At 33.1% G+C, this 16,830-nt stretch overlaps 1 long non-coding RNA gene across 1 annotated transcript in view; it reads left to right on the forward strand.

The window, feature by feature from the left end:
• Positions 1 to 15,218, forward strand: part of LOC138825775 (uncharacterized) — an 83,050-nt gene extending 67,832 nt beyond the window's left edge. The window contains exons 2-4 of the long non-coding RNA XR_011371514.1: positions 1,812 to 1,965; positions 2,454 to 2,548; positions 14,704 to 15,218. This is a non-coding gene — a long non-coding RNA (uncharacterized lncRNA). The remainder of the gene's footprint in view (positions 1 to 1,811; positions 1,966 to 2,453; positions 2,549 to 14,703) is intronic.
• The last annotated feature ends 1,612 nt before the right edge of the window (positions 15,219 to 16,830 follow it).

A 16,830-nucleotide genomic window follows, 5' to 3' on the forward strand; every position in this document is an offset into this window, starting at 1 on the left:
CTATATAATGAAGATAATGTATTTTCATTATAGCAAAATTTAAGTGTGGAATTTTTTACATCTTACTATTCAATCACTATATAGGTAGTTTTTGTTTATTTAATGACTGAAATGCTGTACATTATAAGTGTTAAAAACATCCAATTTTCCAGATAGCTTAAAGATTACTATGTTGACATGGCTATGAGTTAAATATATGCACTATCATTTCTTCCATTCACCATATCTTAAATCATATAACCTTCTCTTTGGGATCTGCTTGTTGGCTAGCAGTTTTTAGCTGAAGCTATACCTCTCACTATGATTTTTTTTCTACTGCTCTAATTAGGTAGGATAGCTAAGATCTTTATCAATGGATGATGTGCAACTTCTCCAGGGAGCAGAAGCAGGTATTTGGCAACAATCATATAATTTTATTTCACTTGAAACAATAAAAGTACCTTTTGGGTATACTCCATCATCCATTTTATTTGCTGTACGCATGTATTTCATCTTCAAATAATTCTGTAATTTAACTCTTGGTAAGCCTTTTCAGTGTTTGGAAACTGAATAAAAATAAAAAGATCAAGAGGTTTATTAGTCAGAGTTGTCAGAAACCAATCGGAGTTCATTAGGTCATACTGAGTTCCCTGTTGCTAAAAAAATATTGAAGCAAAAGCAGAATAAATGCTCTGTGGGAATGCTCAGAAAGGCATGATATGTTCTAGAAATTACAGGATTCTATAACCTTTTAAATCCCTCTAATTCTCCAGTGTTTGTGATTCTGCAACTTGCCCAATGTCCCAGAGCTAGTAATAGGCAATTAAAGGCAAAATACCACTTCCAATTATGTAACCTCATTAACAAGAAGATGAAAACATACTCTAATATAATTTAATAATCTATTTCAGGCACCACCCTTGCAAAATTTAAATGTTGATGGTTTTTCTTTTTGTTTTTACATTATACTGTTCAATCACTGTGCAGAAAGTTTCTGTTTATTTGATGACTGAAATACTGTGGATTCTAAGTGTTAAAATATAAAATTTTCTGAATACCTTAGAGATTTCTATGCTGACATGGTTATGAATAAAATATATGCAATATCATTTCTTCCAATCCCTAGAGATAAAATTTTCCTTCAGTTGCATAGTAAACAAACAAAAGTCTTAATAAAGAGTGAAAAATAAGTACATCCTAGATGTTTATTTAAGACAAGACTCTGCTGAGAAGCTATACCAAAATACTCTATTATGAAGAACTTTGAGGGAGGTCCATAAGGAGGTAATTCACGTAATGATGATGTCCCTTCTTGCCACAATGGTTCTAAAGCTTTGATGACTGTCCTGTACACTGATTCTCACCTGTTTCCTTAAGTAATTTGACATTGCACCATTCATTAAATGGTATTATAACAACAAAATATAGGATTATGTGTAATCATAATACTAAAGGCATCCTTTTCTTTATTTTAGATTTTGTCATTTTTATTTAATTACTCCCAATTTACCAACTGAGTCTGTATACTTGTCAAAATCATATGTACTTATTTATTTTAAATGCATGCATTAATTTAATAGTCTTTTAGGGAGTAAAGATTTTATGGCCAAATAAAACAGTATTTTATTATATTTGGAAACATAATAACATAGCATTCTTATCTTGGCTATTTCAGTACCGTATATTTGACAGCTAATCAGTCAACAGCTTGTTTAGGGATTTCGATACCAGTGCATTTCAAGACATCAAATAACACACAGTGTAATGAAATGGAATGTCTCAAGCAACTTACTAGCTGGTTACCAGGTATCTGTCATTTTTTTCATACCTAGATGATCCAAAATACTTAAATTTATTTGAGGAGTGAAGCACATCTAAAAAGGAAGTCATGAGAAACTACAAAGCCCAGAAGACAGTGGGATGATAAATTTGAATTCCTTAGAGAGGAAAATTAAACACAGTGCTAAATATCCTATGTGTCAAAAGGTAAGTTACCAGAGACATTAGAAGATATTTTTAAGAGTACAGAAAATGAAATACAATACTAAATCTTGCAGAGTAAGAAAGAAGAAATGTCTCAAATTAGTAAGCTTCACCTTATGAGATTGGAAACATGAATTAGTGCAAAAAAAGCATAGGAAAGAAAGTCTGAAAGTATGAAAGATGAAATAGCGACAATGAAAATGACAGAGAAAAGTCAGTAAAACCAAAAGTTCCTATCTTAGTCCATTTTCTACTGCTATGGCTTACGATCACAGTATGGACAATTTATTTAAAAAGTAAAGATCCTTTAACATTTCAATGTAGTGAATAGTGTAATATTAAAGTATGAAAGACACTTCTTCTGAAGGTAACTTTGGCTGTTCTAATATACAAAATCTGAAGAGTCAGTAATTTAACAGAATATTTTTCCATACTTCCTCAAATCTAAATCAGTGTTTCTGAATTATGGGCCCTTTTTCTTTTCTTTCTAGCGCCATGTGAAAGACTCAGGGTCAATACATCTTCTAATTTCATCATCCTCAGTTCATGAGTCTCACCATGATGCTGTCTCCTCAAACAGCACAAAGTAAGAGGTTTTAAAGGTATAGATCACTCAGTCAAATGGTTAGAGCTTACAAAGAGACTAGAAAATGTAGCTAAGCTTCATGCTTTGGAAGAAGAGCTTTCAGTTCTGATACAACTATTCAGAATTGCTAAAATGTACTTCTAAAAATAAAAGGAACTAAAATTATTCATAGATCAGTTTCTAAATAAAAAGGTAAGATTAAAATTTATTTTAAAAAAGTGGTATTGATCAAGAAGCACTATATTCTTAAACTATTCTATTGTGTGGCAACTCCTTTGCACAACTACTTTAAAAAAATGTTTTACAACTTTGGGGGGGGAGAGTAGTAGTGGAGATGGGAGGGCAGGGATGGTGGGGGAAAAACAAAGGAGGAGGCAACAATGCTTGATAAGAAATGTATTTATTATCTTGCTCATATAATTGTAACCCCTCTGTACGGTATTTTCACAATATAAAAAACTTATTAAAATTTTTTTAAAAAGAAAATATTTTAAAGGTTATTATTAAGTCACTGTTGAGCAAAAAGACTAGAGACTTATATAATATGATTTTTTATGTGTATGTGCTGGTCTTGGAGCTTGAACTCTGGACCTGGGCACCATCCCTGAGCTACCTTTTAAGGTAAGCACTCTGCCAGTGAGTCACAGCATCATTTCCAGCTTTTTTGAGTAGTTTGTATTGGAGATAAGAGTCTCACAAAGCCTGCCCAGACTGGCTTCGAACTGTGATCCTCAGATCTCAGACTTTTGAGTAGCTAGGATTATAGGTGTGAGCCACAGGCTCCTGGCTTAATATGCATTTTTAAGACAAAAGGTTAAATATGTTCCAAAATAACAAGATTGAAAAAAGGATTTTATGTCAAATCAATAAATCAGTCTAAATACAAAATACAAAACAATATACACCAGAATGTTCTCTAAGATATCCCAACCTTATATTATAATTTCTCGTGATATTATCACTTTATTTTTACTGTGAATTGTTTTACATGTGGGAAATGCTAATTGAACTGAGCCAAATAAGAACTTGCAATTGTGTAAGAATTATGTTAGCATTTTTGACTATTGCTCAGATTTTCCAGCTGTTATTAAGCATATTAGGTAATAATTTGTAGAAAATTTTCCTAAAATGTCACCTACAATTTCTGCAATTATTTACTTTCCATTATAATGTGATAAACTTAAAACAATGTTGCTTGGAACACTCATTTATAATTATTTTTACTGATAAAGTAGTATATTGAACTTTCACAATTCAATCTTATTGAATAATTTTCCAGAATGTTATAGATATTTTCTAGTTTTTATGGAATTTATTTTCTTATTTTTTTAGGGCTAAGTCAGTTCTCAAACTTGATATCTGACACTTTTGTTTATTGGCTATCACTGTACCAACTAACCATGCCTCCAACCCCACTTTTATAGAATTTATTTTATAGGTTGAAGAAAATTTCAACAAGGCTTTCACATAATTCAATACATAATTTTGGAGCTACAGAATATAAATATTCAAGGTTCTTGAATTGAAAATTTATAACGATGTCACCATATCTATTTAATATCAAATCAATGTGAAGTATATGATTGTGCAAAGTATTTCAGTTTGAGCATATGAGTTTAAGAAATGTTATCATTTCTGCTAATAATAGTCTAACCCGAAAGCATTAGGCAGAAAATACCAGAGTCTAATATTCCCAGTCTACAAGGACAAACAAATTTTGAACATTAGTAATTCATTCATACAAGCAAGATCAAATATGATTGCCAAAACTCAGAAAAGAAAAAAATAGAGTAGGAAATTAGATTAAATTTCCATCATGTTATTGAAAATGTGGGCTTATGCATTCCAACATTAACTGTTGTGGGACCTGGGGCCTTTATTTGAATCTGTGACTCTATCTGTCAAATATAAACTAAACTACCTTCCTATATATGAGTGATATTAAAATAAATGAGAAAGTTTCAAGATCATATACTTCTAAAATTCTTCTAAATGCATATGTGTGTGGGTTTCAAATAAAATGTATATGAAGTAATATAAGTGACAGAAGTTTCTCTTCTCATTTCTTCTTATTTCTTCAGCAGTGACTGCTTAGCCAACCTAAGTCCAAAATCCTCAGATATTTTGTTTTCTACTTTATCTTCAAACCCTCTCCACACTTCAACAATCCACTGGATGTTACTTTAAAGAAATTTCTTTTAGTGTTCACTGAAAGTTTATCTACATATTTCTGTCAGTTTAAAAATAAATATTAAATTCCAGTGGGGCTTGGTGGGGGGCATGAGAAGGTACTATATTTTGAATTCAGCACCTTACACTGTGGCTGAGCAATGTTCTACATCCAAGCAACATCTCCTCCTCTGATTTTCACAGGTTACTTTCAGAATAAGATAGTGACATCCCACCTAGAATTTCAGTTTGGCCTTTAAAGGTTTACAATTTAAAATTTGAGATTCCATGGAAGCCCAAGATTAGTACTTTTTAAGAAATAACACAAATCAAATTTACAATGTTGAAGTCTAAATTTTATATAGTGAACCATTACTATTGGTAAAAACCTGAAAGCAAAATTTATCTTATCTCTTGTTGAAACAGTAGAATAAAAATAATTTTATACAACTAGGCTCCCTGTGGCTCAGGCCTATGATCCTTATCCATGGTATCCAGAGCTGAGCTCCAGATACCATACCTAAAAGCCAACTCATGAAGACAATTCTGTGATACTCCATTGCCAATTAACCAGGCAAAAGTTACTATAGGTCTAGCTCAAGTGGTAGAGTACAGGTTATGACTAAGCAAGTTGAATCTGCATAAAACCTCTGATTTTACATCCTAGTACCTGAAAGATAATACAAAAAAAGTGAGAAGTACAAGTTGTCATGCCCAAAACGAGCTTTACAACGTTGGGGGGGGGGGGGAAGATTGTGATTGGGGGGGGAGGGGGGAGGCTGGGAAGGGATGTGAAGGGTAAACAAAGGAGGAGGCTGCAATGCTTGGTAAGAAATGTACGCATTATCCTGCCCATGTAATTGACTCCTCTGTACAGTATGTTCACAAATTAAATTAAATTAAATTAAAAAAAAGTACATTCAGTGAATTTAGTTCTACTTCAAATGAGTTTGTAGATTCAATTTTCTGTTAGTAAAAATAAGAATCACTTGTAAATCAATTTCTAATTGCACTGATTGTAAAACAATTACAATGTATCTCTGCTGTGATTCTTCTTTCTTTGACTAAAAACAAAGTAGTGGCTAGTACAGGATGAACACATTTTTACTTATTTCATTCATGAAAACAACAGTTGAACCATAAATTTTCTATAATAGCATTTTCAGTATGCAAGCTTGAAGTGTATAACTTCATATTATGGAGTATTAAATGTAAAGTATCCACAAAGACTATCTCTCTCAGTTCCAACTGAGTGAATTACACCTTCTTGTCAGAACAGAAAATATATTCACTCACTCTCTAATCGTCTTGTGAAATGATATACTTGGTGGTCAGGACCTGGATTTTAAATTCATGAAGTGTATAAAAGGCAAAGCTTTAAAAATATCACATCACAGAGCATTTTTTATATCAGAAAAACAGAATCTTACTTCCTCTTGATTTATAGCTCCAAAACACACAGAAAACTATACTATATATGATGATTTTGCTTTCTAAATATTCCGGATAGAACACATATATTATGTTGGAATGTATTTCTTTTTCTGTAATGGAACCAGTTTTAGACAGAATGTTAAACATGCCCTTCAGCTCACTGAGACAAAGCTATGTCCTGTATCAAAGAATAACAAATTATGAAGATATATAGTTTTTCCTGTGATTAATAAATCCCAAATCTTTGACTGGATAGGTGAAGGATCACACAGAGCAGTGATAAGCTCTAATATCCTATTTGATGTGAAATAATAACAAGTAATATTGTCATCAGTTCTTGCAATAAGTTTCTCAACAGTAGCTAAAATTGCTTTTAAAAATAATGCAGTTGAGGTATTTTGGATTCAGATTTTATCTGTTTGAGACTGCTTTAAGGAATTAATATTGAAATGTTAAAAAATAATCATAGATAGAACAATGGAGGGCTGGGAAGGTGGCTCAGTGGTAGAGTGCTTGCCTTACCTGCATGAGGCCCTGAGGTCGATTCCTTAGCATCACATAAGCAGAAAAAGCTGGAAGTGGTGCTGTGGCTCAAGTGGTAAAACTCTAGCTAAGGGACAGCACCCAGGCCCAGAGTTCAAGCCCCAACAGACAAAAAAAAAAAAAAAAAAAGAAAAGAAAGAAAGACAGAAAGTACAATAGAACTGAGACATAACAATAAGGTAGAAATCCCAACTCTAAACATGTATCTGCCTTCTGTATATACCCAACTTTAAAAGTAACTCTGAATGTAACTTTTCATTCACTGTTCTCTCTGCCAGAGCAACTAGTTATCATTGCTCTAAAAGTGTATGACTCCTATTCCTGATACTGGCCTTGCAGCTCAGCAAGAGCAGATGATATAAACTGTGCAGAGGAGGGATTGAGAAATGGTTATGAATCTATTTTAAGTATGCCAGATTTAACAAATAAAAATATAGGCTGTCAGTTAAATTGGAATTTCTATTCCTGGCAACTAATTGTCAGCACATTATTAAATATATTTCAACATGTATATGGAAATATAAATATCCTTGTGTGCCCTATATTTTAACTAAAAGATATGGCATCCTTTGATGATTTTAGAACATATCAAGTTAGGAAATGGACAACAATACAAAAAGAAATTTTATTTCTTTTTACTCTTTATATGAACTCTGCAGATATTAAAATGGTAACTAAGATTTACCTCTTAAAAATACTCTAATTCAAAATGTAAACAAAGCAAATTAGTATAAACATCTGTGTTCAAGTCATGAATAGCTGAATAAACCTCCACATCTAGACTTTTAAATCAACAAGTTATTTTATCATTCTTTAATCTCTATAGATATTTCAACTCTGCAACACTGAACCATAAAATTCCCACAAGTTATGTGGGAAAATGCTTTAGAAACCATTAAAGGACTTAGAAATCTAATTCTCTAAGTGAAGCTGGATGATAACATTCATGAAAGAAACAACTAGCTTAGCCGATAACAAATACCAAAAGATAAGTGCAAATTGAAATTGCATTGTGAGAGAACAACAAAAGTTCTTTGCTTCACCAAATTTCCATGAAACTTCTTGGCTCATCTTTGCAATTCCTTATAGGAATTCTAGGTCACTTTAGCAAGAGGCTTCCCTTGAGAATGAAGTGGGCTTCTTATCCTCCATCATCCAAGATATCTGAATATCCTTTAAGGTCCATCAGGAACAATCCTGTTGGTCTCATATGATCTGCTTACTCTGTGCTTTGTTCTGTTTTTGCCTTTCAGTAATGATCCCATTTATAACATGGCTTGAAATGTTCTTAATTGCTGTAATCAGATTTGATCTCAATCTACCTCCCCTTCTGCAGAATTCCATTGTTATTTTAGTGAGATGGTTCGGAATAAAGAGAGTTAAAGTGTGCTTCAATAGTGAATATTTCAATAGTAAATATTTCTTTGTTTAATAATATCATAAAAAGTAGACTGTCCTTGGAAATTATGACTGATTCCAATAGGTTGATTTATAGTTAATAAAGAAGACTTTTTTCTACAAAAATGTAAACCAGAACTTTTCCAGAAATGAAATTGATGTCAATAGCGTTTAAGAAAAGGACCTTGTCTTGAATGCCTTTCAAAAACTCTACTTAGATATATGTTAGTTAACAGCTAGCCAATGCTAGTAGAGGAAAATTAAAAGTTAAATAACTCCTACATGCTTTGCTCAGTAATTCTAAGTTTTATTTATTAAGTGCATCACTGCCATTATTCATTAAAGTTTCCAATATCACATTTAGGAAACAGTTGTTTCTGTATATCAAATGTGAATGCTATTTTTAATCTAACTTTACATACTTAATAACTTGAATTTTTCAACCATTCAAAGTATTTTCTTAAAATTCATTAATTTTTAAACAGTATTAACTTGTTTCAGGAGACTCATCAAAAAATATGCTGTTTAATTAAGTACACACAAAATTTTAAAAAGTGTCAAAGTACATAAGGCAATCACATAGTTAAGTTTAGAAAAGACTTTTTTGGGAGGTGGGGGAAAGGGTCAGTCGTGGGGCCTGAACTCTGGGCCTGGGAGCTGTCCCTCAGTTCTACAGCTCAAAGCTAGCACTCTACCACTAGAGCCACAGCACCACTTACGGCCATTTCTGCTAATGTGGTGCTGAGGAATTGAACTCAGGGCCTCATGAATTCAAGGCAAGCACTTTACCACTGAGCCAACTTCCCAGCCAATAGAAAAGACAGTTTGATAATAAAAGTAAAATTTATTTAATTAAACAAAACAAATTAATCCATTTAGTGTAGAGAACACAGTGAAGAATATTCTAGAAAATGCTAGATCCATCAAATCCATTTTACTTTCAGAAACTAATAGGATTAAATTTCAAATATGAAATCATTAAAATGTTGACAAAATATACATGACTGGCATGGTAGTTACTCTATCTGTTGAATAAAACAACAATCAAATATTCTACCAAAATAAAATTAAATTAAAAAATAGATTAATATAAAATCAAAAAAATCTTTACTAACTTCACTAGCCATACAACAGAAACGGGTCTCATATGTAAGATATGCCTGGAACTCAAAAAATTAAATTCCCCACAACGAATACTCAAAGAAACAACTGCCCAATAAATAATTGGGCTAAAGACTTAAAGAGAAACTTCTCTGAAGAGGAAAGAAGGATGGCCAATAGACACATGAAATGCTCAACCTCCCTAGACATAAAAAAAATGAAAATCAAAACAACAGTGAGATACCACCTCACCCCAGTTAGAATGGCTATAATCAAGAACTCTAATAACAACAGATGCTGGAGGGGATGTGGACAGAAGGGACCCCTATTGCATTGTTGGTGGGAGTGTAAACTTGTTCAGCCACTTTGCAAAGTAGTATGGAGGTTCCTCCAAAGACTCCACATAGAGCTCCCCTATGACCCAGCAATCCCACTTTTGGACATTTACCCAAATGATCACAAACAAGACCACACTGAAGCTACCAGCACGACTATGTTTATAGCAGCATTATTTACTATAGCTAAGATATGGAACCAACCCAGATGCACCTCAGTAGATGAATTGATGAAGAAAATGTTGTATATATACACAATGGAATTCTATGCCTCCATCAGAAAGAATGGCATTGCCCCATTTGTTAGGAAATGGAAAGACTTGGAAAAAATTATATTAAGTGAAGTAAGCCAGGGCCCAGGAAACATAGGTCCCATGTTTTCCCTTATTTGCAATAACTAGTATATCTGAGACAAGCAGAGAAGGTCAGATAAGTTGATGTTAGGCGCAATGAACCCCAAGATAAGAACTCAAATGGTTTTTCTTTCTTGCTATTGTTTTTAACATATTTATAAGATGATTTTTTCTTGTTTTGTATGTCCCTCCCCCACAGTATAACCCCTGATTTCACTGTATTTGATGTAGGTATAATTTAGGGCAGGAAAGGGAAAAAAACAATTGTTTAAATAGGGATACAGGTGGACCCATTGCAACAATGAGATATACAAGACGTTATGTGGGAAAATGAACTTTACAACTTTGTTGGGGGAGGGGGATGGGAAGGAGAAACAAAGGAGGAGGCAACAATGCTGGATAAGAAATGTACTCATTACCTTGCTCATGTAATTGTAACTCCTCTGTACAGTATTTTCACAATAAAAAAACTTGTTAATAAAAAAATCTTTACTATTGATTCTTATTACCTGGAAAAGTATTTTTAGAAACCTTCATTTCAGTGAGCAGGCACGCTTGGGTACTCATCTGTGTCTCCCAGGTATTTTTCAATTATGTAGAATGACAATACATAGGCAATTAATTGGCATGTTATGAAGTGCTAATTATCTATAATAGGGCTCCTAAGATCTTCATTTTCCCTCACATGAATCTTCGTGTTTCAGTCTTTAGTTTTGTCCATTTTTTCTAAACTTGATTTCTCTGCCATTACAGGCCTCATAGCTTGGGATCAATGTTGAAAGAACTATGCCTTGGTCCCAGAAATGGCCTTTCTAACCTGCAGAACCACTTATAACTTCTATCTTTCTTCATTGGACACTATAAAATGTGAACTTCATGGTGAGCTTAAGTTTTAGGGGATGTTGAAGCAAGCAAATAAAAGGTCATTTAATTTCTCAGTGACTGTAGGAAGATGAGTCACCTGCAAGTCCAAATTCCAGAAGTAAGGTTGTCTTTTGTCTAGGGACTGAAATAAGGAAATTATAACAGCCATTGGTCAACATTATTAGTCTAAGAGGACATACTACTTCACAGATTCACATGGTTTCCAAGGGTGTGTATGCAACAGACACGACTATCATAAATACAAAGATGATTGCAAGTGCAGACACAACTGATATCAAGAGTACAAGTCTAGGAAAACTAATTTTATAATAGTTGAATGGGATATCATGAGATATTATCTAACATTTGCTGGACATAGATTATATACCATGTAGATAGAATAATTGATTGCCATTAATATATCAAATTGATGTGGATTATCTTATTATTATTACTATTTTACTGATTTGAAATTGGAACTCAAGGCCATTCAACAATTTGCTCATCTTTAAATCCAGTGGAAACTTTCAAGCAAGATCTATGCAACAACTGAATCCATCCAGTAAATCAACTCACTGAACTACAGCATCAAGATAAAATCTGCAATCACTCTCAGGAATACAGGAATCTAAATGTAACACCAACACTAATGTTAACTGTAATCCTAAACACAGGAGTCTGTTTATTTGGACTACAAACTTCTAATGTCCTTTCTAGTGGTAACACTTCTGTAATTCTTACCCAGGATTAGAAAATGTAAAATAACTCAGACATTAACAATGTTCTGAGTTAGCTTCTTCTTTTGTTTATGAGCTTATCTCTTGAAAAAGTAGAATTCTTACAACTGTATTTGTGATATTGAGATTAAAAATATAAAATAGCTGGGAAGTTGTATTAGGAAACATTTCTATTTATTAAATGCATGTTCTAAAATTCTAAATCATTTTCTAACTATATCAGGATGCCTTCAATATCTTGTCCTAAACTTTCACAACACCTATTTTAAAAATTCCTCATAAAAGTTATTTTTTAGGTTACTCCAATCAGATTTAAGAAATTAAATAATGACCATAGTAGGTAAAATTTTACCATCACAGATAAAAAATTTGGAAAATCCCATAAGATTTGTCTAAAGTTAGAACACAGTGGAGAAATAAGAATTAATTTTTCATGATGATAAAAGAAGTAAGACTGTACTTTGGCTAAAATACCAGGTGTGAACCAAGTAACTATCTTTAGAGCAAACTTTAGATCAGTAAACATGCTCTAAAACTTAAAGAGTCAGCAATACAACAATAGAATGGTGAGAGAACAAACAAGGGAGAAACCAATGCAACAGCCATACACAAAAAACAATATGTTGGAAACTAACTGTACTACTGAAGGGGGAGGGGAGGGAAAGTAGGATAAAATTGAAGAAAGGGGTAACAATGTTGGCAAGAAATGTACTCATTACCTTACTTATATAACTGAAACCCCTCCGTATATCACCTTGACAGTAAAAAAAAAAATGAGCAATACTGAATGCACTTTAAAAGGTTAGAAAATCAGTGACAGTCCCAAACATCTAAAAGTCAGCCAATCAGTGACAGAACCACATTTCTGGACAACTAATCAGCAAGTGATTTAGTTAAGTTACCATGATTCTGAAGTGTCAGCAATCAACAGCAGCGTTACTTTAAGACCAGGCTAACACAAGTCTGCCAATCAATCCCTAATCCATCTCTGAACACCTGGCTCTGAGAACCATGCTGAAGATCAGCAGATCATCTGTAAGGTGGTACTGTGGTTTTTTCACAAAGATTTCCCTAATGATCTTTGGTATTGAGCAAGTGTATGTATTGGCATTTTTTTTTTTGCTTTAGAAAAATGCCTATTCATATCCTTTGCCTTCTTTAAAACTGGGCTATTTAATGCCTTGCTTCTGAGTTGTATGTTCTCCATATGTATTTCAGGTATTCATCCTTACCAATTATATGGTTTTCAAATATTTTCTCTTTGTGTGCCTGTTTCATTTCCTTGGGAGCTTCCTTTGCTCTGCAAAAGCTTGATGTCAAGCTTGATAGTTTAATGCCATCTCATTTATTTATATTTGCTTCTCCTGCCTGTGTTTCTGGAGTCAATTTCAAAACAAAAGTGGACCAAGGGGAAATAAATGATCTACCCAGAGTTGCATGTTTACAAAGGAACACATATAATTTAAACTTAAGTCACTAATTTGACTTCCTCAAATGTTTGCACTGGAAAGAAGAGGCATGGATGAATGATTTATTTTTTCTTCAGAGACTGCTATTGCAGGATAGCATCCTGTTGACTGCATTGACTGAATCTCAGAAACATACTCTATAAGGATTTGTGAGAGCTTTACTAAAACATTTTTTTAAAGATGGTTTGATGTGTTCTCCAGCTTGTAATTATAGTTGTGACTAGATTGAGTAATTGCAATGTTTGTTTCCTTGTGGAAAGGTATGTGCTGCATTCATTGTACTCTCTGATGTTTCTCAATTTAAAAATGTACAGAGATAAAAGATAATCTTACTAAATGGTACTGGCAGCTTGTTCACTATGTAAGACTTCTTTCACTTTGTTGAGTCAATACTGTCTGAACAAAGTGAAGAAGCCGCAGAGGGTGAAGAAAAAACATGACAGACTTTGTCTTTACAAATTGTACTATGAGAAGCAGGTGCCTCACAACACATCTCCTTGTTGAGGCACAACTTTGAAAATAACAGCTGTTACAAACAATACACTTTCATTCTTAGATAATTAGTAGAAATGTCAGTTTCATAGATTTTTTTTCTTAGCTAGCATAAAATTATTACTGTGAACAGATTTTAAAACATTATGCACACATACACAAAGTAGCTGTGAGAAGATATAGCTATGCTAATTTTCTTGACTATAGTAATCACTATAGTACCTATTAGCTACCAAAATATCACACTACACATCTAAAATATTTGCAGTTACTCTACCTTCCTGATCAAATAAAAAAGAAAACATGATTACCAATATTTAACGTGAAAGGTTTTTTCTTAAACAGTACTCTGAAAAGGATCTTCCTCCAGTATTCACAAACAATGAAAAAGAATTTCACATAAAGGTTCAATTTTGTTACTATCAACCTAGGCACCAAATATTCTTCATGTAACCAGAATATGCTAGGCATTGTGGGATATACCTACAATTTAGCACTCAAGGAGGATGAATTAGAAGAGTTGTAGATTTGAGTCTACCCTGAGAAAAATTCTTTTAAAAGAAAAAAAATTACAACTTTATCATATCTATAATAGCTTTTCTCATAATAATAATTAAAATCAATTTCAATGTCGAGTATGCATAATCAAGCATATAAAAAGTTAAAAAGGAATAATAATAATAAGCCAAAAGAGCGAATGCAAAATCAGCCAATATTACTTAAAACACTACTAAGTGTCACAGAGAAAGTAATGATTTTCTCACTATTTCTGAGGATTTCTGTCTGGGTATCAAACCAAAATTTAAGAAAATATCTAAAGCTGGGCACTGATGGCTCATGTCTGTAATCCTAGCTACTCAGGAGGCTGATATCTGAGGATCATGGTTCAAAGCCAGCCGGGGCAGGAAAGTCCGTGAGACTCTTATCTCCAATAAACCACTCTGAAAACTGGAAGTGGTGCTGTGGCTCAAGTGGTAGAGTGCTAGCCTTGAGCTTAAGAGCTGAAGGATAGTGCCCAGGCCCAGAATTCAAGCCCTATGACTGACAAAATAAACAAACAAACAAAAAAAATAATATGAGAAAATATAACTGGCTAATGATATGATCCATAGAGTTTGAATAAATCATGTTATTAGGCCATACAGTCATTATAAGAAGTATATGAAAGATGTACAAGTATTCTATGACTGAATTCACCATAATTAGGTACTCAACTGTTAGAAGTACTCAGTAATACTCAGCCTATTTTTTCCTTTCCAGGAACACAGAGGATTCATTTCCCAGACCCTTTTCTAGTAAGCTTCATCATGTGTGACTAGTTGTAAAAAAAATATACCAAATGCCAACTACAGTTTTTAAATCACTTCATGTTTTCAGTAGTGAAACAACAAGAGTGAACAGCTGTCATCACTCACGATTCTGAGAACTCATCTGCAACAACTATACTTTGAATAAAACCAACAGATAGCATGAGAGAGAAATACATTCATACCATATTGAGCTAGAGATTGGGACCAAGAATGCATTATTATATTTCTCCTCCCTCCTTGTTATATTTTGATATTTCTACTAAACTCAGATGCAACATTTACAAATTTGTCCATAATCTAATCATGGAAGAAACAGAAGTTCAGTGATTTGGTATTGCCAAGAGGAAGAACAACTCAGACGTGAAGAAAACTTTTCTGTTAATCCTCAGAGCTGCTAAGCCAGAAGGGGAAACAAAGAAGGAGGCTACAATGCTTGATAAGAAATGTACTCATTATCTTGCCCATATAATTGTAACCCCTCTGTACAGTTTTTTCACAATTAAAAAAAATAAATATAAAAAAAAAGAGCTGCTAAGCCAGGTGGAGAGGTAAAATGCATTGACGGCTTCAATGAATCAGTTTAAATTCACCAGTTTTGATGGTAGTAAATGTGATCTGAAAAATGTTTTTTTAAATGTTTTTTTCTTCCATGGGTGGCTGCAACTTTCTGGGGCAAACATATCCTTTCCAGATCCTACGTTCAGAAGTTAAAGTGTCATATATTTTATAAATATGCAGTATAATTATTAGACTTTAAAAGAGGTTTTATAAGTATCAGGTAAATGGGAAAACATGACTAGTTAATCTGTTGAAAACTTAGACTATCTGGGAAAGATAACATGATGAAGAAAATTGACTTAAATCTTCTGAATATGGAACAATTATTTTCCTTGGCTTATAATGTTTGACCACATGGGTTAGTTATACAACAAACAAGAAGATAGTCATTGCTGCATTCAGATATATCAGAAATACTATACATGTTTATATATATATTTATATGTCTGCTTATTTATTCTCATTGTAAGCCATCATGACATATTGACTGGCTTATTTAAATCTATTCCAAACAGTGTCTCTACTTTTATTCACTCTACCATTTAAACTGTTCTTAGTAAAGCAGTTACAGTAATACTTTTATACATTTGTCAGGTTATGAGTTATTCTTGTTTATATGACCAGATACCTATCAGAAACAATGCAAGGGAGAAAAAGTTCATTTTGCTCATCATTTCAGAGGGATAGCTAACATGAGTTTCCACAAACTACCAAAGATGTCTCAAAATAGCCATTTTGCCTTTGGTGAATAAGGTAAGATAAAATTTTATTTCTCTTCCAACAGAATAGTTGAATTGCTGTTATTAATTAGGATATTATTTACTATTCAAATGAGTTTCAGTCAACAAAATGGACTCCATAGACAACCATGGTACTATAAATTTATAATGGAGCTGGGAATCCATCATCCAATGATATCATAGTCCTCTTATTCTTGTATTTGTAGGGGTATAAGTGTAAGAAAATCTTCGGTGGTGACAGTCATACAAAACTACAGATCATACAATTCTGTACAATATGTGATAATTGATAGAATAATAATCATCATAAACAGGTAATTTGTTATGTCGTTTCCTACAACTTTAAATCATTGTTTAGAGTATATTCCTACTACAAAAAAGGTTTATTGTAAATCAGCCTACATTATTATGTTGTATCAGTTCTCACACATCCTGTGTTTATTAATCATATTATTACATTCAAAGGAACATATCGGACGATTGACTGATATATGTTATCTAAAATTGTAAATGCAAACCATCATGTTTGGGTAGCGGTAGAGTTGCTTAACTGCATTTCTCAAAAGCAGTCCCATCACTAAGTGCAGCATGATTATACTTAGATTCTAGCTTTCCTATGTGTATCTATTAATATATAACATATCTATTTGCTGCGCATATACTAATAGCAATTTAAGTTTTTATTTATTTGTGGGTCAGTTGTAGGACACATTGGCAACCATTGGCTTCCATTTCCCGTAAATCAAAGAGACAGTCTGACTCTGAAGAGTGGGATAGAA

Source organism: Dipodomys merriami, unplaced genomic scaffold (assembly GCF_024711535.1).
Source record: "Dipodomys merriami isolate MVZ:Mamm:240054 unplaced genomic scaffold, mDipMer1.0.p SCAF_14, whole genome shotgun sequence".
Classification (NCBI taxonomy): Eukaryota; Metazoa; Chordata; class Mammalia; order Rodentia; family Heteromyidae; genus Dipodomys; species Dipodomys merriami.